The sequence below is a fragment of the Pseudophryne corroboree genome, unplaced genomic scaffold, assembly GCF_028390025.1.
Source record: "Pseudophryne corroboree isolate aPseCor3 unplaced genomic scaffold, aPseCor3.hap2 scaffold_142, whole genome shotgun sequence".
NCBI classification, from domain to species: Eukaryota; Metazoa; Chordata; class Amphibia; order Anura; family Myobatrachidae; genus Pseudophryne; species Pseudophryne corroboree.
In genome coordinates this window covers 234,518-255,671 of record NW_026968046.1, presented here as the reverse complement: position 1 = coordinate 255,671, position 21,154 = coordinate 234,518, and the positions used below count along the sequence as shown (strand labels likewise).

General features: G+C 42.2%; 5 non-coding genes across 5 annotated transcripts; 2 read left to right on the top strand and 3 right to left on the bottom strand.

Moving 5' to 3' along the window:
- The first annotated feature begins 495 nt into the window (after window positions 1-495).
- On the top strand, window positions 496-659 carry LOC134996148 (U1 spliceosomal RNA). The gene has a single exon (XR_010198854.1). It is a non-coding gene; the product is annotated as a U1 spliceosomal RNA (small nuclear RNA).
- A 152-nt stretch (window positions 660-811) lies between these two features.
- Window positions 812-974, top strand: LOC134996372 (U1 spliceosomal RNA). The gene has a single exon (XR_010199072.1). It is a non-coding gene; the product is annotated as a U1 spliceosomal RNA (small nuclear RNA).
- Window positions 975-10,445: 9,471 nt separating this feature from the next.
- Window positions 10,446-10,608, bottom strand: LOC134996273 (U1 spliceosomal RNA). Its single transcript, XR_010198976.1, has one exon. It is a non-coding gene; the product is annotated as a U1 spliceosomal RNA (small nuclear RNA).
- Window positions 10,609-11,263: 655 nt separating this feature from the next.
- LOC134996554 (U1 spliceosomal RNA) lies at window positions 11,264-11,426 on the bottom strand. Its single transcript, XR_010199227.1, has one exon. It is a non-coding gene; the product is annotated as a U1 spliceosomal RNA (small nuclear RNA).
- A 152-nt stretch (window positions 11,427-11,578) lies between these two features.
- LOC134996203 (U1 spliceosomal RNA) lies at window positions 11,579-11,742 on the bottom strand. Its single transcript, XR_010198908.1, has one exon. It is a non-coding gene; the product is annotated as a U1 spliceosomal RNA (small nuclear RNA).
- Window positions 11,743-21,154: the final 9,412 nt, after the last annotated feature.

Here is a 21,154-nt window from a genome sequence, read left to right as displayed (position 1 = left end):
CTTGCCTTACAGAGCAGCTCTGGAGCTGTTACAGTGCCCAGCTGCTGCAAGAAATCAGCTTGAATGCTTCAGGGTATGGGGCATTGCCAACATGAGCCCCACACCAAAGGAGGGTGGAGGAGTTTAATGCGAACTAGGGGTCATCCAAGCACCGCAAAAGGCCGCCAAGCCCTGCACGCCCCTTTTCTCTTTTCATATGCAGATGAGGGTTGAAGCCAACTTTGACCCACTGCTTGGATGACATCACCGTATGCAAATCCGTCTTCTGCAGAACTTCCCCCAGGAATGCTTGCACTAGTTGTTGCATTTGGTTTGTTGTTTGGGGGTGCTTCAGTATTAGGCAGCCTTCTGCCCTCCCATGTTCATCTGAAAATATGTGTTCTCCCTGCAGTTGTTGTCCCCAGATGAGAGTTCCCTTGTGCTGCCTCAGTTGAATCTCCTTTACTTGACAGAGATGTGCCTGAGCAGCGGCCCTCCCCAGCCCTATTCCAAATCATACTTATTTTGCATAGGAGATACCATGGTCATGAAGATTGTTCTCCCAGGGTGAGGTTCATTCATTGCATTTTGGGTATGCTGACCCCTGTGATTTCCCCAAATGTGGGAAACTTGACTGCATTATTTTTGGTAGTGGGGGACTGTGTTTGTGCTTTCCTCTGGTCAGCTCTGGTAAAAGTCAGATTTCTTTGTCTCAGATTTTCCTCTAGCCTTGTTCTTCTTTCGAGAGTTCCCTTGTGCTGCCTCAGTTGGATCTCCTTCACTTTACAGGGGGGTACCCGAGCAGCGACCCTCCCCAGCTCTAGCCCAACTCCTACTTACCTGCCAGGTGAGATACTATGATCATGAAGGTGCTTCTCCCAGGGCAAGGCTCACCCATTGCACTCTGGGTGTGCTGCCCCTGCGATTTCCCCAAATGTGGGAAACTTGACTGCATAATTTGTGTTTCCCCTGGTCGGCTCTCGTATAATTCAGATCTCTTTGTCTCAGGTCTCTCTCCAGCCTAGTTTGCTTTCTGTTTCCACTTCTCTTTTCTTGAGCCGCTCCCTTCTATGCCCTTGCGCACTATCCTGACTTATCCTCCTGTCTGCTTACTTTGTGCCTTCAAACGCACAATGCGAACTACAGGTAGTGCTGCAGGGCCCACACCCTTTTAGCTGCCTTACAGAGCAGCTCTGGAGCTGTTACAGTGCCCAGCTGCTGCAAGAAATCAGCTTGAATGCTTCAGGGGCTGGGGCAGAGCCAACATGAGCCCCACACAAAAGGAGGGTGGGGGTGTTTAATGCGAACTAAGGGTCATCCAAGCACCGCAAAAGGCCGCCATGCCCTGCATGCCCCTTTTCTCTTTTCATATGCAGATGAGGGTTCCAGCCAACTTTGGCCCACTGCTTGGATGACATCACCGTATGCAAATCCGTCTTCTGCAGACCTTCCCCCAGGAATGCTTGTACTAGTTGTTGCATATGGTTTGATATTTGATGGTGCTTCAGTATTAGGCAGCCTTCCGCCCTCCCATGTTCATCTGAAAAGATGTGGTCTCCCTGCAGTTGTTGTCCCCAGACGAAAGTTCCCTTGTGCTTCCTCAGTTGAATCTCCTTAACTTGACGGGGGAGGGGCTGCCCGAGCAGCCACCCTCCCCAGCCCTATCCCAACTCATACTTATTTTGCATATGAGATCTCTTGATCATGAAGATTGTTCTCACAGGGTGAGGTTCATCCATTATATTTTAAAATAGGAAGGTACAAATTACATATTTGAATTGCATCTATGTGTTGGATTCAAATGCCCCCCCCCCCCTTCCTTTCTCAATTGTGCCCGTCAGCAGCTATTCTAAGGTTGCTGCCAATGGGTGTGACACATTAATTTCTTCTGTGGGGTACACTGGACTCCACAAGGATTCACATTGGTGTGTAGAGTAGGATCTTGATCTGAGGCACCAACCGGCTCAAAGCTTTTGACTGTTCCCAAGAAGCTCAGTGCATTCTCCTCTATAACCCCGCTTCCATGAACAGGGAGCTCAGTTTGTAGTTGGTGCCTTCAGTAGCAGGCCACTTAACAGGGGCCTGCCTCAGGCAGCCTATTCTTAGCTATTAATTTTGACAAGAAAAGAAGAACTTGTTTTATGAGAATCTACAAGGGCTGCAGCAGGCTAGGTCTAATAGACATCTTTACTGCAGCTTCATCACTCCCAGCGGCGCTGTATACTCCCGTGCCCTGGTTGCTGGGTCACTGCAGCGGAGGCTCCGGTTTCTTCCTAAGGTCAGTCACACACACACCGCCCTTCCGGATCACGAGGCCGCTGATGAAGGGGAGCGTGGCCGTAGGGGGTGGACCGTGTGCGCACTGGCGTGGACACTGATTACTGGGCAGCCGCTCCACTAGCCACCAGGTACAGTTAAGGAGCACAGGTCTGGGGGTTTTTCTCCTATATTAAACCAATTTTGTACTGCCCGCAGCGCATTGTGATAGGTAATAGGGCCTGATTCAGGCTGGATTGCAATCACAATAAGCGATCCAACTGCAAAAATTGCTAAGAGCATACGCATGTGCCTGCATTTTCTGCGGCACCCCGCAGAGAATGCGATCGCCTCTGCCTGTCAATCGGGGCAGGGGGGGAGAGGGGGGTCAGCAACACTCCATTTCCAAGTCAGGGATGGAGCGGTGCGGGGGCAAGGCTTCAAAATGGGGTCTGCAATGGAGGAGACACAGGGGGCGTGGTCACAGCGGCTGTATGACATCACATTCAGCCGCTGTGATCACAAAAATGGTGGCGGCTTCCTGCGCGCACATACAGTCTGCACCAGCAGGAGGCTACACCATTTTTTATGATCACGCTGAACTGCAGTGCGACTGCAATTACAGCATGGTCAAGAAGGGAGGCGTCATGCTGGGTGGCCATTAGAGATGAGCGGGTTCGGTTCCTCGGAATCCGAACCCGCCCGAACTTCACCCTTTTTTGCACGGGTCCGAGCAGACTCGGATCCTCCCGCCTTGCTCGGTTATCCCGAGCGCGCCCGAACGTCATCATCCCGCTGTCGGATTCTCACAAGACTCGGATTCTATATAAGGAGCCGCGCGTCGCCGCCATTTTCACACGTGCATTGAGATTGATAGGGAGAGGACGTGGCTGGCGTCCTCTCCGTTTAGATTAGAAGATAGAGACGAGTGACATTTGATTTACTACTAATTTGGGGAGCAGTTGAACTTGTCAGGAGTACTCAGTAGTGCAGAGTTTTGCTGATAGTGACCACCAGTTTTATTATTTATAATCCGTTCTCTGCCTGAAAAAAAACGATACACATACCATATATGTGCTCAGCCTCAGTGTGCTGCGTGATATATCATCTATGTATATCTGACTGTGCTGAGTGCTCACTGCTCACACAGCTTAATTGTGGGGGAGACTGGGGAGCAGTTATAGCAGGAGTACAGTGCACACTTTTGCTGCCAGTGTGACCACCAGTATATTGTCTGCCTGAAAAAGTTAAACACTCCTGTGGTGTTTTTTTTTTTTATTCTATAAACGCATTCTGCTGACAGTGTCCAGCAGGTCGGTCATACATTATATTATATAAATATTTACCTGCAGTAGTGTTATATATTTTTTTCATCTCTATCATCTTTATCATCTCTATATTAGCAGACGCAGTACGGTAGTCCACGGCTGTGGCTATCTCTGTGTCGTCAGTGCTCGTCCATAATTGTATACCTACCTACCTGTGGTGGGTTTTTTTTTTCTATCTTCTTCATACTAGTAGTTTAGGAGTCTGCTGACAGTGTCCACCAGGTCCATCATTATATTATATACCTACAGTAGTAATATATTTATTATATTATCTATACTAGCAGACGCAGTACGGTAGTCCACGGCTGTGGCTATCTCTGTGTCGTCAGTGCTCGTCCATAATTGTATACCTACCTGTGGTGGGGTGTTTTTTTTCTATCTTCTTCATACTAGTAGTTTAGGAGTCTGCTGACAGTGTCCACCAGGTCCGTCATTATATTATATACCTACAGTAGTAATATATTTAGTATATTATCTATACTAGCAGACGCAGTACGGTAGTCCACGGCTGTACCTACCTCTGTGTCGTCACTCGTCCATAATTGTATACCTAACTGTGGTGGGGTTTTTTTTTCTATCTTCTTCATACTAGTAGTTTAGGAGTCTGCTGACAGTGTCCACCAGGTCCGTCATTATATTATATACCTACAGTAGTAATATATTTAGTATATTATCTATACTAGCAGACGCAGTACTGTAGTCCACGGCTGTACCTACCTCTGTGTCGTCACTCGTCCATAATTGTATACCTACCTGTGGTGGGGTTTTTTTTTCTATCTTCTTCATACTAGTAGTTTAGCAGTCTGCTGACAGTGTCCACCAGGTCCGTCATTATATTATATACCTACAGTAGTAATATATTTAGTATATTATCTATGCTAGCAGACGCAGTACGGTAGGCCACGGCTGTGGCTATCTCTGTGTCGTCAGTGCTCGTCCATAATTGTATACCTACCTACCTGTGGTGGGTTTTTTTTTCTATCTTCTTCATACTAGTAGTTTAGGAGTCTGCTGACAGTGTCCACCAGGTCCGTCATTATATTATATACCTACAGTAGTAATATATTTAGTATATTATCTATACTAGCAGACGCAGTACGGTAGTCCACGGCTGTACCTACCTCTGTGTCGTCACTCGTCCATAATTGTATACCTACCTGTGGTGAAGTTTTTTTTCTATCTTCTTCATACTAGTAGTTTAGCAGTCTGCTGACAGTGTCCACCAGGTCCGTCATTACATTATATATACCTACAGTAGTTATATATATTTTTTTTTATATCATTAATTATCATCTCTATACTAGCAGACGCAGTACGGTAGGCCACGGCTGTGGCTATCTCTGTGTCGTCAGTGCTCGTCCATAATTGTATACCTACCTACCTGTGGTGGGTTTTTTTTTTCTATCTTCATCATACTAGTAGTTTAGCAGTCTGCTGACAGTGTCCACCAGGTCCGTCATTATATAATATATACCTACAGTAGTTATATATATATTTTTTTTATATCATTAATTATCATCTCTATACTAGCAGACGCAGTACGGTAGTCCACGGCTGTAGCTACCTCTGTGTCGTCAGTCACTCGTCATCCATAAGTATACTAGTATCCATCCATCTCCATTGTTTACCTGAGGTGCCTTTTAGTTGTGCCTATTAAAATATGGAGAACAAAAATGTTGAGGTTCCAAAAATAGGGAAAGATCAAGATCCACTTCCACCTCGTGCTGAAGCTGCTGCCACTAGTCATGGCCGAGACGATGAAATTCCATCAACGTCGTCTGCCGAGGCCGATGCCCAATGTCATAGTACAGAGCATGTAAAATTCAAAACACAAAAGATCAGTAAAAAAAAGGACTCAAAAATCTAAATAAAAATCGTCGGAGGAGAAGCGTAAACTTGCCAATATGCCATTTACCACACGGAGTGGCAAGGAACGGCTGAGGCCCTAGCCTATGTTCATGGCTAGTGGTTCAGCTTCACATGAGGATGGAAGCACTCAGCCTCTCGCTAGAAAAATGAAAAGACTTAAGCTGGCAAAAGCACAGCAAAGAACTGTGCGTTCTTCAAAATCACAAATCCACAAGGAGAGTCCAATTGTGTCGGTTGCGATGCCTGACCTTCCCAACACTGGACGTGAAGAGCATGCACCTTCCACCATTTGCACACCCCCTGCAAGTGCTGGAAGGAGCACCCGCAGTCCAGTTCCTGATAGTCAGATTGAAGATGTCAGTGTTGAAGTACACCAGGATGAGGAGGATATGGGTGTTGCTGGCGCTGGGGAGGTGAGGTGGTTTGTTTAAGTCAGGCACCCGGGGAGACACCTGTTGTCCGTGGGAGGAATATGGCCATTGACATGCCTGGTGAAAATACCAAAAAAAACTGCTCTTCGGTGTGGAAGTATTTCAACAGAAATGCGAACAACAGGTGTCAAGCCGTGTGTTGCCTTTGTCAAGCTGTAATAAGTAGGGGTAAGGACGTTAACCACCTCGGAACATCCTCCCTTATACGTCACCTGCAGCGCATTCATCATAAGTCAGTGACAAGTTCAAAAACTTTGGGCGACAGCGGAAGCAGTCCACTGACCAGTAAATCCCTTCCTCTTGTAACCAAGCTCACGCAAACCACCCCACCAACTCCCTCAGTGTCAATTTCCTCCTTCCCCAGGAATGCCAATAGTCCTGCAGGCCATGTCACTGGCAATTCTGACGAGTTCTCTCCTGCCTGGGATTCCTCCGATGCATCCTTGAGTGTAACGCCTACTGCTGCTGGCGCTGCTGTTGTTGCTGCTGGGAGTCGATGGTCATCCCAGAGGGGAAGTCGTAAGACCACTTTTACTACTTCCACCAAGCAATTGACTGTCCAACAGTCCTTTGCAAGGAAGATGAAATATCACAGCAGTCATCCTGCTGCAAAGCGGATAACTGAGGCCTTGGCATCCTGGGCGGTGAGAAACGTGGTTCCGGTATCCATCATTACTTCAGAGCCAACTATAGACTTGATTGAGGTACTGTGTCCCCGGTACCAAATACCATCTAGGTTCCATTTCTCTAGGCAGGCGATACCGAAAATGTACACAGACCTCAGAAAAAGACTCACCAGTGTCCTAAAAAATGCAGTTGTACCCAATGTCCACTTAACCACGGACATGTGGACAAATGGGGCAGGGCAGACTCAGGACTATATGACTGTGACAGCCCACTGGGTAGATGTATTGACTCCCGCCGCAAGAACAGCAGCGGCGGCACCAGTAGCAGCATCTCGCAAACGCCAACTCTTTCCTAGGCAGGCTACGCTTTGTATCACCGCTTTCCAGAATACGCACACAGCTGAAAACCTCTTACGGCAACTGAGGAAGATCATCGCAGAATGGCTTACCCCAATTGGACTCTCCTGTGGATTTGTGGCATCGGACAACGCCAGCAATATTGTGCGTGCATTATATCTGGGCAAATTCCAGCACGTCCCATGTTTTGCACATACCTTGAATTTGGTGGTGCAGAATTATTTAAAAAACGACAGGGGTGTGCAAGAGATGCTGTCGGTGGCCAGAAGAATTGCGGGACACTTTCGGCGTACAGGCACCACGTACAGAAGACTGGAGCAACACCAAAAACGCCTGAACCTGCCCTGCCATCATCTGAAGCAAGAAGTGGTAACGAGGTGGAATTCAACCCTCTATATGCTTCAGAGGATGGAGGAGCAGCAAAAGGCCATTCAAGCCTATACATCTGACCACGATATAGGAGGTGGAATGCACCTGTCTCAAGCGCAGTGGAGAATGATTTCAACGTTGTGCAAGGTTCTGCAACCTTTTGAACTTGCCACACGTGAAGTCAGTTCAGACACTGCCAGCCTGAGTCAGGTCATTCCCGTCATCAGGCTTTTGCAGAAGAAGCTGGAGACATTGAAGGAGGAGCTAAGACAGAGCGATTCCGCTAGGCATGTGGGACTTGTGGATGGAGCCCTTCATTCGCTTAACCAGGATTCACGGGTGGTCAATCTGTTGAAATCAGAGCACTACATTTTGGCCACCGTGCTCGATCCTAGATTTAAAACCTACGTTGTATCTCTCTTTCCGGCAGACACAAGTCTGCAGGGGTTCAAAGACCTGCTGGTGAGAAAATTATCAAGTCAAGTGGAACTTGATCGGTCAACAGCTCCTCCTTCACATTCTCCCGCAATTGGGGGTGCGAGGAAAAGGCTCAGAATTCCGAGCCCACCCGCTGGCGGTGATGCAGGGCAGTCTGGAGCGACTGCTGATGCTGACATCTGGTCCGGACTGAAGGACCTGCCAACGATTACGGACATGACGTCTACTGTCACTGCATATGATTCTCTCACCATTGAAAGAATGGTGGAGGATTATATGAGTGACCGCATCCAAGTAGGCACGTCAGACAGTCCGTACGTATACTGGCAGGAAAAAGAGGCAATTTGGAGGCCCTTGCACAAACTGGCTTTATTCTACCTAAGTTGCCCTCCCACAAGTAGTACTCCGAAAGAGTGTTTAGTGCCGCCGCTCACCTTGTCAGCAATCGGCGTACGAGGTTACTTCCAGAAAATGTGGAGAAGATGATGTTCATTAAAATGAATTATAATCAATTGCTCCGTGGAGACATTGACCAGCAGCAATTGCCTCCACAAAGTACACAGGGAGCTGAGATGGTAGATTCCAGTGGGGACGAATTGATAATCTGTGAGGAGGGGGATGTACACGGTGATGAATCGGAGGATGATGATGAGGTGGACATCTTGCCTCTGTAGAGCCAGTTTGTGCAAGGAGAGATTAATTGCTTCTTTTTTGGTGGGGGTCCAAACCAACCCGTCATTTCAGTCACAGTCGTGTGGCAGACCCTGTCACTGAAATGATGGGTTGGTTAAAGTGTGCATGTCCTGTTTATACAACATAAGGGTGGGTGGGAGTGCCCAAGGACAATTCCATCTTGCACCTCTTTTTTCTTTCATTTTTCTTTGCGTCATGTGCTGTTTGGGGAGTGTTTTTTGGAAGGGCCATCCTGCGTGACACTGCAGTGCCACTCCTAGATGGGCCAGGTGTTTGTGTCGGCCACTTGGGTCGCTGAGCTTAGTCACACAGCTACCTCATTGCGCCTCTTTTTTTCTTTGCGTCATGTGCTGTTTGGGGAGTGTTTTTTGGAAGGGCCATCCTGCGTGACACTGCAGTGACACTCCTAGATGGGCCAGGTGTTTGTGTCGGCCACTTGGGTCGCTGAGCTTAGTCACACAGCTACCTCATTGCGCCTCTTTTTTTCTTTGCGTCATGTGCTGTTTGGGGAGTGTTTTTTGGAAGGGCCATCCTGCGTGACACTGCAGTGCCACTCCTAGATGGGCCAGGTGTTTGTGTCGGCCACTTGGGTCGCTGAGCTTAGTCACACAGCTACCTCATTGCGCCTCTTTTTTTCTTTGCGTCATGTGCTGTTTGGGGAGTGTTTTTGGAAGGGCCATCCTGCGTGACACTGCAGTGCCACTCCTAGATGGGCCAGGTGTTTGTGTCGGCCACTTGGGTCGCTGAGCTTAGTCACACAGCTACCTCATTGCGCCTCTTTTTTTCTTTGCGTCATGTGCTGTTTGGGGAGTGTTTTTTGGAAGGGCCATCCTGCGTGACACTGCAGTGCCACTCCTAGATGGGCCAGGTGTTTGTGTCGGCCACTTGGGTCGCTGAGCTTAGTCACACAGCTACCTCATTGCGCCTCTTTTTTTCTTTGCGTCATGTGCTGTTTGGGGAGTGTTTTTTGGAAGGGCTATCCTGCGTGACACTGCAGTGCCACTCCTAGATGGGCCAGGTGTTTGTGTCGGCCACTTGGGTCGCTGAGCTTAGTCATCCAGCGACCTCGGTGCAAATTTTAGGACTAAAAATAATATTGTGAGGTGTAAGGTGTTAAGAATAGACTGAAAATGAGTGGAAATTATGGTTATTGAGGTTAATAATACTTTGGGATCAAAATGACTCCCAAATTCTATGAACAAGGGAAAATGTCATCATCCCGCTGTCGGATTCTCGCGAGATTCGGATTCCATATAAAGAGCTGCGCGTTGCCGCCATTTTTACTCGTGCATTGAAGAGAGAGCGGAGAGGACGTGGCTATGTTCTCTCAGTGGAAATCTCAATATCAGTGCTCAGTATCAGTGGATACTTATTGCTGCTCAGTAATACTAGTAGTGTGTCTCTCCTGCTCAGTGTCAGTTCTCAGTAGTATCCTCATCAGTGCTCAGTATCACTGCTCATTGTCTTGTGCTGCATTGTTGTGCTCAGCATACTACAGTACATTACTAATAGTCCAGTGCTGCATCTTGCTGCTCAGTGTCAGTTCTAGTATCCTCATCAGTGCTCACTATCACTGCTCATTGCATTGTGGTGTTCTGTATACTACAGTAACATAGTAATATAGTAACATATAGTAACATAGTTTTTGAGGTTGAATAGAGGCAAATTGCCCATCGTGTTCAACCTGTTTTAAGTTGTGATGATTCTACATACTTGCTTAATAATGTATTATGACTAGTTAGCTACTACAACTCATGTTACCCCCGGATTAACCATGTTGATATTTTAAGTATTATAAACTTGGATAGCTTTTTCATTCAGAAATGTATCCATTCCTTTTTTAAATCCAATTACAGAGTCCGCCATTACCACCTTCCCTGGCAGGGAATTCCACATCCTGATTGCCCTAACAGTGAAGATCATAGTATCTCACCTGGCAGGTAAGTAGGAGTTGGGCCAGAGCTGTGGAGGATTGCTGCTCGGGCACCCCCTGTGAAGTGAAGGAGATCCAACTGAGGCAGCACAAGGGAACTCTCGAAAGAAGAACAAGGCTAGAGGAAGATCTGAGACAAAGAAATCTGACTTTTACCAGAGCTGACCAGAGGAAAGCACAAACACAGTCCCCCACTACCACAAATAATGCAGTCGAGTTTCCCACATTTTGGAAATCACAGGGGTCAGCATACCCAGAATGCAATGAATGAACCTCACCCTGGGAGAACAATCTTCATGACCATGGTATCGCCTATGCAAAATAAGTATGATTTGGGATAGGGCTGGGGAGGGCCGCTGCTCAGGCACATCTCTGTCAAGTATAGGAGATTCAACTGAGGCAGCACAAGGGAACTCTCATCTGGGGACAACAACTGCAGGGAGAACACATATTTTCAGATGAACATGGGAGGGCAGAAGGCTGCCTAATACTGAAGCACCCCCAAACAACAAACCAAATGCAACAACTAGTACAAGCATTCCTGGGGGAAGTTCTGCAGAAGACGGATTTGCATACGGTGATGTCATCCAAGCAGTGGGCCAAAGTTGGCTGGAACCCTCATCTGCATATGAAAAGAGAAAAGGGGCATGCAGGGCATGGCGGCCTTTTGCGGCGCTTGGATGACCCTTAGTTCGCATTAAACACCCCCACCCTCCTTCGGTGTGGGGCTCATGTTGACAATGCCCCAGCCCCTGAAGCATTCAAGCTGATTTCTTACAGCAGCTTGGCACTGTAACAGCTCCAGAGCTGCTCTGTAAGGCAAGTAAAAGGGTGTGTAGTTTGCATTGTGCATTGGAAGGCACAAAGTAAGCAGACAGGAGGAGAAGTCAGGATAGTGCACAAGGGTATAAAAGGGAGGGGCTCAAGAAAAAAGAAGTGGAAACAGACAGCAAACTAGGCTGGAGAGAGACCTGAGACAAAGAGATCTGAATTATACGAGAGCCGACCAGGGGAAACACAAATTATGCAGTCAAGTTTCCCACATTTGGGGAAATCACAGGGGCAGCACACCCAGAGTGCAATGGGTAAGCCTTGCCCTGGAAGAAGCACCTTCATGATCATAGTATCTCACCTGGCAGGTAAGTAGGAGTTGGGCTTGAGCTGGGGAGGGTCGCTGCTCGGGCACCGCCCTGTCAACTGAAGGAGATCCAACTGAGGAAGCACAAGGGAACTCTCGAAAGAAGAACAAGGCTAGAGGAAGATCTGAAACAAAGAAATCTGACTTTTACCAGAGCTGACCAGAGGAAAACACAAACACAGTCCCCCACTACCACAAATAATGCAGTCGAGTTACCCACATTTGGGGAAATCACAGGGGTCAGCATACCCAAAATGCAATGAATGAACCTCACCCTGGGAGAACAATCTTCATGACCATGGTATCTCCTATGCAAAATAAGTATGATTTGGGATAGGGCTGGGGAGGGCCGCTGCTCAGGCACATCTCTGTCAAGTAAAGGAGATTCAACTGAGGCAGCACAAGGGAACTCTCATCTGGGGACAACAACTGCAGGGAGAACACATATTTTCAGATGAACATGGGAGGGCAGAAGGCTGCCTAATACTGAAGCACCCCCAAACAACAAACCAAATGCAACAACTAGTGCAAGCATTCCGGGGGGAAGGCCTGCAGCAGATGGATTTGCATATGGTGATGTCATCCAAGCAGTGGGTCAAAGTTGGCTTCAATCCTCATCTGCATATGAAAAGAGAAAAGGGGCGTGCAGGGTATGGCGGCCTTTTGCGGCGCTTGGATGACCCCTAGTTCGCATTAAACACCTCCACCCTCCTTTGGTGTGGGGCTCATGTTGACAATGCCCCAGCCTCTGAAGCATTCAAGCTTATTTCTTACAGCAGCTTGGCACTGAAACAGCTCCAGAGCTGCTCCGTAAGGCAAGTAAAAGGGTGTGGGCCCTGCAGCACTACCTGTAGTTTGCATTGTGCATTGGAAGGCACAAAGTAAGCAGACAGGAGGAGAAGTCAGGATAGTGCACAAGGGTTAGCTGAACACACTAACCGATTGCGCCACAGAGACACTTTGCAAAAAGTATATACTGACAAAGACTAATAAGCATTCATCTAGAACGTTTCCTAGAAAAACTTTAAAAAGTCAATAATCTGGAGAGTGTTTGTAAGATGTTTCTTCCAGCAACCAATGAAGAAACACATTGGTACTTTCGCATGATGAGTGAGTGCTTCAGGATCTCTTGCACTTACATGTGCAGCAGAGTACTGCAATGGAAGCATGCTGGGTCCATAACCCAGAGGTAGGCAGATTGAAACTATCCTTTGCTATATGCATTTTTTTGTTGTTCATTAAAGTAATCCAAAACTGGGATTGATATTTTAGCTTTTATTTTTACTTAAAGTACAATAACTTTTACCATTTTAATTTGTTTTAATAGTATATTGACAGTATTGTTTTCTTTCAAAAATCCACTTAATTTTCTTTACCCTATTATTAAAATGGTAATTGACAAAAACAAACTACATTGTCACCAGAAGGGCAATACAAAATGTACAAGTGATATATTAAAATCATCTTTCCAGCTTGAATTTCAATGATGCATTGGGGCAACGATTTTGTGAGAAACATCTTCACCCTTAAATAAAGATTTTCTTAATTCCTTACCTGTGTGCTAATTAGATATCACCTTGTTTTCACATTAAACAGACTTCCACATGAGAAAGCAGCAAGGATGCAGTGGCGTTAATGTTTCCTGGTGTCAACCTGTATTATTTCAGTAGATATTGAAATGAGGATGCATCTTGCTGCCTTTCCAATGAAGCAAGTTTAATTTAGTAATAGGTGAAAAACCATCCCTACAAATATGTTAATCAGATACTTGGCTTTGTGGACACTTTTCAGAGAACAAATTAGTTAGCATAAAAATAAAGCCAGAAAATGAAGAGCTGTTTAATCACTCAATTGGATTTTTCTGCCAGCATTTTTCTTTTTCTCTGCAACCCACTGCTAAATTGTGCTTCCTAGCTGTTTTTATAAAATCACTGAATCAAATCTAACTCTGATTACATCAGAGAAGGCCAGGTACCCTACACCATAACAGGGGGTTTGAAATTTTGACTTGTCTACTTAAAGATCACCAAAATCTGATAACAAGGTCAATTAAGTCCCTGGGTGGGATTGAACCACCAACCTTTTGGTTAATAGCCTTACACACTAACTGATTGCGCCACCGCGACACTTTGCAAAAGTACATACTGACAAAGGCTAATAAGCATTCATCTAGAACGATTCCTAGAAACATTTTAAAAAGTCAATAATGTGGAGAGTTTTTGTATGATGTTTCTTCCATCAACCAATGAAGAAACACATTGGTACTTTCCCATGATGAGTGAGTGCTTCAGGATCTCTTGCACTTACATGTGCAGCAGAGTACTGTAATGGAAGCATGCTGGGTCCATAACCCAGAGGTAGGCAGATTGAAACTATCCTCTGCTATATGCATTTTTTTTTTGTTAATTAAAGTAATCCAAAACTGGGATTGATATTTTTGCTCTTTTATTTTTACTTAAAGTACAATAACTTTTACCATTTTAATTTGTTTTAATAGTATATTGACAGTATTGTTTTCTTTCAAAAATCCAATTAATTTTCTTTACCCGATTATTAAAATGGTAATTGACAAAAGCAAACTACATTGTCACCAGAAGAGCAATACAAAATGTACAAGTGATATATTAAAATCATCTTTCCAGCTTGAATTTCAATGATGCATTGGGGCAACGATTTTGTGAGAAACATCTTCACCCTTAAATAAAGATTTTCTTAATTCCTTACCTGTGTGCTAATTAGATATCACCTTGTTTTCACATTAAACAGACTTCCACATGAGAAAGCAGCAAGGATGCAGTGGCGTTAATGTTTCCTGGTGTCAACCTGTATTATTTCAGTAGATATTGAAATGAGGATGCATCTTGCTGCCTTTCCAATGAAGCAAGTTTAATTTAGTAATAGGTGAAAAACCATCCCTACAAAGATGTTAATCAGATACTTGGCTTTGTGGACACTTTTCAGAGAACAAATTTGTTAGCATAAAAATAAAGCCAGAAAATGAAGAGCTGTTTAATCAGTCAATTGGATTTTTTTGCCAGCATATTTCTTTTTCTCTGCAACCCACTGCTAAATTGTGCTTCCTAGCTGTTTTTATAAAATCACTGAATCAAATCTAACTCTGATTACATCAGAGAAGGCCAGGTACCCTACACCATAACAGGGGTTTTCGAAATTTTGACTTGTCTACTTAAAGATCACCAAAATCTGATAACAAGGTCAATTAAGTCCCTGGGTGGGATTGAACCACCAACCTTTTGGTTAATAGCCTTACACACTAACTGATGGCGCCACCGCGACACTTTGCAAAAGTACATACTGACAAAGGCTAATAAGCATTCATCTAGAACGATTCCTAGAAACATTTTAAAAAGTCAATAATGTGGAGAGTTTTTGTATGATGTTTCTTCCATCAACCAATGAAGAAACACATTGGTACTTTCCCATGATGAGTGAGTGCTTCAGGATCTCTCGCACTTACATGTGCAGCAGAGTACTGTAATGGAAGCATGCTGGGTCCATAACCCAGAGGTAGGCAGATTGAAACTATCCTCTGCTATATGCATTTTTTTTTTGTTAATTAAAGTAATCCAAAACTGGGATTGATATTTTTGCTCTTTTATTTTTACTTAAAGTACAATAACTTTTACCATTTTAATTTGTTTTAATAGTATATTGACAGTATTGTTTTCTTTCAAAAATCCAATTAATTTTCTTTACCCGATTATTAAAATGGTAATTGACAAAAGCAAACTACATTGTCACCAGAAGAGCAATACAAAATGTACAAGTGATATATTAAAATCATCTTTCCAGCTTGAATTTCAATGATGCATTGGGGCAACGATTTTGTGAGAAACATCTTCAGCCTTAAATAAAGATTTTCTTAATTCCTTACCTGTGTGCTAATTAGATATCACCTTGTTTTCACATTAAACAGACTTCCACATGAGAAAGCAGCAAGGATGCAGTGGCGTTAATGTTTCCTGGTGTCAACCTGTATTATTTCAGTAGATATTGAAATGAGGATGCATCTTGCTGCCTTTCCAATGAAGCAAGTTTAATTTAGTAATAGGTGAAAAACCATCCCTACAAATATGTTAATCAGATACTTGGCTTTGTGGACACTTTTCAGAGAACAAATTTGTTAGCATAAAAATAAAGCCAGAAAATGAAGAGCTGTTTAATCAGTCAATTGGATTTTTTTGCCAGCATATTTCTTTTTCTCTGCAACCCACTGCTAAATTGTGCTTCCTAGCTGTTTTTATAAAATCACTGAATCAAATCTAACTCTGATTACATCAGAGAAGGCCAGGTACCCTACACCATAACAGGGGTTTTCGAAATTTTGACTTGTCTACTTAAATATCACCAAAATCTGATCACAAGGTCAATTACATCCCTGGGTGGGATTGAACCACCAATCTTTTGATTAATAGCTGAACACACTAACCGATTGCGCCACAGAGACACTTTGCAAAAAGTACATACTGACAAAGACTAATAAGCATTCATCTAGAACGTTTCCTAGAAAAACTTTAAAAAGTCAATAATCTGGAGAGTTTTTGTAAGATGTTTCTTCCAGCAACCAATGAAGAAACACATTGGTACTTTCGCATGATGAGTGAGTGCTTCAGGATCTCTTGCACTTACATGTGCAGCAGAGTACTGCACTGGAAGCATGCTGGGCCCATAACCCAGAGGTAGGCAGATTGAAACTATCATTTGCTATATGCATTTTTTTTTTGTTCATTAAAGTAATCCAAAACTGGGATTGATATTTTAGCTTTTATTTTTACTTAAAGTACAATAACTTTTACCATTTTAATTTTTTTTAATAGTATATTGACAGTATTGTTTTCTTTCAAAAATCCAATTAATTTTCTTTACCCGATTATTAAAATGGTAATTGACAAAAACAAACTACATTGTCACCAGAAGAGCAATACAAAATGTACAAGTGATATATTAAAATCATCTTTCCAGCTTGAATTTCAATGATGCATTGGGGCAACGATTTTGTGAGAAACATCTTCACCCTTAAATAAAGATTTTCTTAATTCCTTACCTGTGTGCTAATTAGATATCACCTTGTTTTCACATTAAACAGACTTCCACATGAGAAAGCAGCAAGGATGCAGTGGCGTTAATGTTTCCTGGTGTCAACCTGTATTATTTCAGTAGATATTGAAATGAGGATGCATCTTGCTGCCTTTCCAATGAAGCAAGTTTAATTTAGTAATAGGTGAAAAACCATCCCTACAAATATGTTAATCAGATACTTGGCTTTGTGGACACTTTTCAGAGAACAAATTAGTTAGCATAAAAATAAAGCCAGAAAATGAAGAGCTGTTTAATCACTCAATTGGATTTTTCTGCCAGCATTTTTCTTTTTCTCTGCAACCCACTGCTAAATTGTGCTTCCTAGCTGTTTTTATAAAATCACTGAATCAAATCTAACTCTGATTACATCAGAGAAGGCCAGGTACCCTACACCATAACAGGGGGTTTGAAATTTTGACTTGTCTACTTAAAGATCACCAAAATCTGATAACAAGGTCAATTAAGTCCCTGGGTGGGATTGAACCACCAACCTTTTGGTTAATAGCCTTACACACTAACTGATTGCGCCACCGCGACACTTTGCAAAAGTACATACTGACAAAGGCTAATAAGCATTCATCTAGAACGATTCCTAGAAACATTTTAAAAAGTCAATAATGTGGAGAGTTTTTGTATGATGTTTCTTCCATCAACCAATGAAGAAACACATTGGTACTTTCCCATGATGAGTGAGTGCTTCAGGATCTCTTGCACTTACATGTGCAGCAGAGTACTGTAATGGAAGCATGCTGGGTCCATAACCCAGAGGTAGGCAGATTGAAACTATCCTCTGCTATATGCATTTTTTTTTTGTTAATTAAAGTAATCCAAAACTGGGATTGATATTTTTGCTCTTTTATTTTTACTTAAAGTACAATAACTTTTACCATTTTAATTTGTTTTAATAGTATATTGACAGTATTGTTTTCTTTCAAAAATCCAATTAATTTTCTTTACCCGATTATTAAAATGGTAATTGACAAAAGCAAACTACATTGTCACCAGAAGAGCAATACAAAATGTACAAGTGATATATTAAAATCATCTTTCCAGCTTGAATTTCAATGATGCATTGGGGCAACGATTTTGTGAGAAACATCTTCACCCTTAAATAAAGATTTTCTTAATTCCTTACCTGTGTGCTAATTAGATATCACCTTGTTTTCACATTAAACAGACTTCCACATGAGAAAGCAGCAAGGATGCAGTGGCGTTAATGTTTCCTGGTGTCAACCTGTATTATTTCAGTAGATATTGAAATGAGGATGCATCTTGCTGCCTTTCCAATGAAGCAAGTTTAATTTAGTAATAGGTGAAAAACCATCCCTACAAAGATGTTAATCAGATACTTGGCTTTGTGGACACTTTTCAGAGAACAAATTTGTTAGCATAAAAATAAAGCCAGAAAATGAAGAGCTGTTTAATCAGTCAATTGGATTTTTTTGCCAGCATATTTCTTTTTCTCTGCAACCCACTGCTAAATTGTGCTTCCTAGCTGTTTTTATAAAATCACTGAATCAAATCTAACTCTGATTACATCAGAGAAGGCCAGGTACCCTACACCATAACAGGGGTTTTCGAAATTTTGACTTGTCTACTTAAATATCACCAAAATCTGATCACAAGGTCAATTACGTCCCTGGGTGGGATTGAACCACCAACCTTTTGATTAATAGCTGAACACACTAACCGATTGCGCCACAGAGACACTTTGCAAAAAGTACATACTGACAAAGACTAATAAGCATTCATCTAGAACGTTTCCTAGAAAAACTTTAAAAAGTCAATAATCTGGAGAGTTTTTGTAAGATGTTTCTTCCAGCAACCAATGAAGAAACACATTGGTACTTTCGCATGATGAGTGAGTGCTTCAGGATCTCTTGCACTTACATGTGCAGCAGAGTACTGCACTGGAAGCATGCTGGGCCCATAACCCAGAGGTAGGCAGATTGAAACTATCCTTTGCTATATGCATTTTTTTTTTGTTCATTAAAGTAATCCAAAACTGGGATTGATATTTTAGCTTTTATTTTTACTTAAAGTACAATAACTTTTACCATTTTAATTTTTTTTAATAGTATATTGACAGTATTGTTTTCTTTCAAAAATCCAATTAATTTTCTTTACCCGATTATTAAAATGGTAATTGACAAAAACAAACTACATTGTCACCAGAAGAGCAATACAAAATGTACAAGTGATATATTAAAATCATCTTTCCAGCTTGAATTTCAATGATGCATTGGGGCAACGATTTTGTGAGAAACATCTTCACCCTTAAATAAAGATTTTCTTAATTCCTTACCTGTGTGCTAATTAGATATCACCTTGCTTTCACATTAAACAGACTTCCACATGAGAAAGCAGCAAGGATGCAGTGGCGTTAATGTTTCCTGGTGTCAACCTGTATTATTTCAGTAGATATTGAAATGAGGATGCATCTTGCTGCCTTTCCAATGAAGCAAGTTTAATTTAGTAATAGGTGAAAAACCATCACTACAAATATGTTAATCAGATACTTGGCTTTGTGGACACTTTTCAGAGAACAAATTAGTTAGCATAAAAATAAAGCCAGAAAATGAAGAGCTGTTTAATCATTCAATTGGATTTTTCTGCCAGCATATTTCTTTTTCTCTGCAACCCACTGCTAAATTGTGCTTCCTAGCTGTTTTTATAAAATCACTGAATCAAATCTAACTCTGATTACATCAGAGAAGGCCAGGTACCCTACACCATAAGAGGGGGTTTGCAATTTTGACTTGTCTACTTAAATATCACCAAAATCTGATCACAAGGTCAATTACGTCCCTGGGTGGGATTGAACCACCAACCTTTTGATTAATAGCTGAACACACTAACCGATTGCGCCACAGAGACACTTTGCGAAAAGTATATACTGACAAAGACTAATAAGCATTCATCTAGAACGTTTCCTAGAAAAACTTTAAAAAGTCAATATTCTGGAGAGTGTTTGTAAGATGTTTCTTCCAGCAACCAATGAAGAAACACATTGGTACTTTCGCATGATGAGTGAGTGCTTCAGGATCTCTTGCACTTACATGTGCAGCAGAGTACTGCAATGGAAGCATGCTGGGTCCATAACCCAGAGGTAGGCAGATTGAAACTATCCTTTGCTATATGCATTTTTTTTTGTTCATTAAAGTAATCCAAAACTGGGATTGATATTTTAGCTTTTATTTTTACTTAAAGTACAATAACTTTTACCATTTTAATTTGTTTTAATAGTATATTGACAGTATTGTTTTCTTTCAAAAATTCACTTAATTTTCTTTACCCTATTATTAAAATGGTAATTGACAAAAACAAACTACATTGTCACCAGAAGAGCAATACAAAATGTACAAGTGATATATTAAAATCATCTTTCCAGCTTGAATTTCAATGATGCATTGGGGCAACGATTTTGTGAGAAACATCTTCACCCTTAAATAAAGATTTTCTTAATTCCTTACCTGTGTGCTAATTAGATATCACCTTGTTTTCACATTAAACAGACTTCCACATGAGAAAGCAGCAAGGATGCAGTGGCGTTAATGTTTCCTGATATCAACCTGTATTATTTCAGTAGATATTGAAATGAGGATGCATCTTGCTGCCTTTCCAATGAAGCAAGTTTAATTTAGTAATAGGTGAAAAACCATCACTACAAATATGTTAATCAGATACTTGGCTTTGTGGACACTTTTCAGAGAACAAATTAGTTAGCATAAAAATAAAGCCAGAAAATGAAGAGCTGTTTAATCACTCAATTGGATTTTTCTGCCAGCATTTTTCTTTTTCTCTGCAACCCACTGCTAAATTGTGCTTCCTAGCTGTTTTTATAAAATCACTGAATCAAATCTAACTCTGATTACATCAGAGAAGGCCAGGTACCCTACACCATAACAGGGGGTTTGAAATTTTGACTTGTCTACTTAAAGATCACCAAAATCTGATAACAAGGTCAATTAAGTCCCTGGGTGGGATTGAACCACCAACCTTTTGGTTAATAGCCTTACACACTAACTGATTGCGCCACCGCGACACTTTGCAAAAGTACATACTGACAAAGGCTAATAAGCATTCATCTAGAACGATTCCTAGAAACATTTTAAAAAGTCAATAATGTGGAGAGTTTTTGTATGATGTTTCTTCCATCAACCAATGAAGAAACACATTGGTACTTTCCCATGATGAGTGAGTGCTTCAGGATCTCTTGCACTTACATGTGCAGCAGAGTACTGTAATGGAAGCATGCTGGGTCCATAACCCAGAGGTAGGCAGATTGAAACTATCCTCTGCTATATGCATTTTTTTTTTGTTAATTAAAGTAATCCAAAACTGGGATTGATATTTTTGCTCTTTTATTTTTACTTAAAGTACAATAACTTTTACCATTTTAATTTGTTTTAATAGTATATTGACAGTATTGTTTTCTTTCAAAAATCCAATTAATTTTCTTTACCCGATTATTAAAATGGTAATTGACAAAAACAAACTACATTGTCACCAGAAGAGCAATACAAAATGTACAAGTGATATATTAAAATCATCTTTCCAGCTTGAATTTCAATGATGCATTGGGGCAACGATTTTGTGAGAAACATCTTCACCCTTAAATAAAGATTTTCTTAATT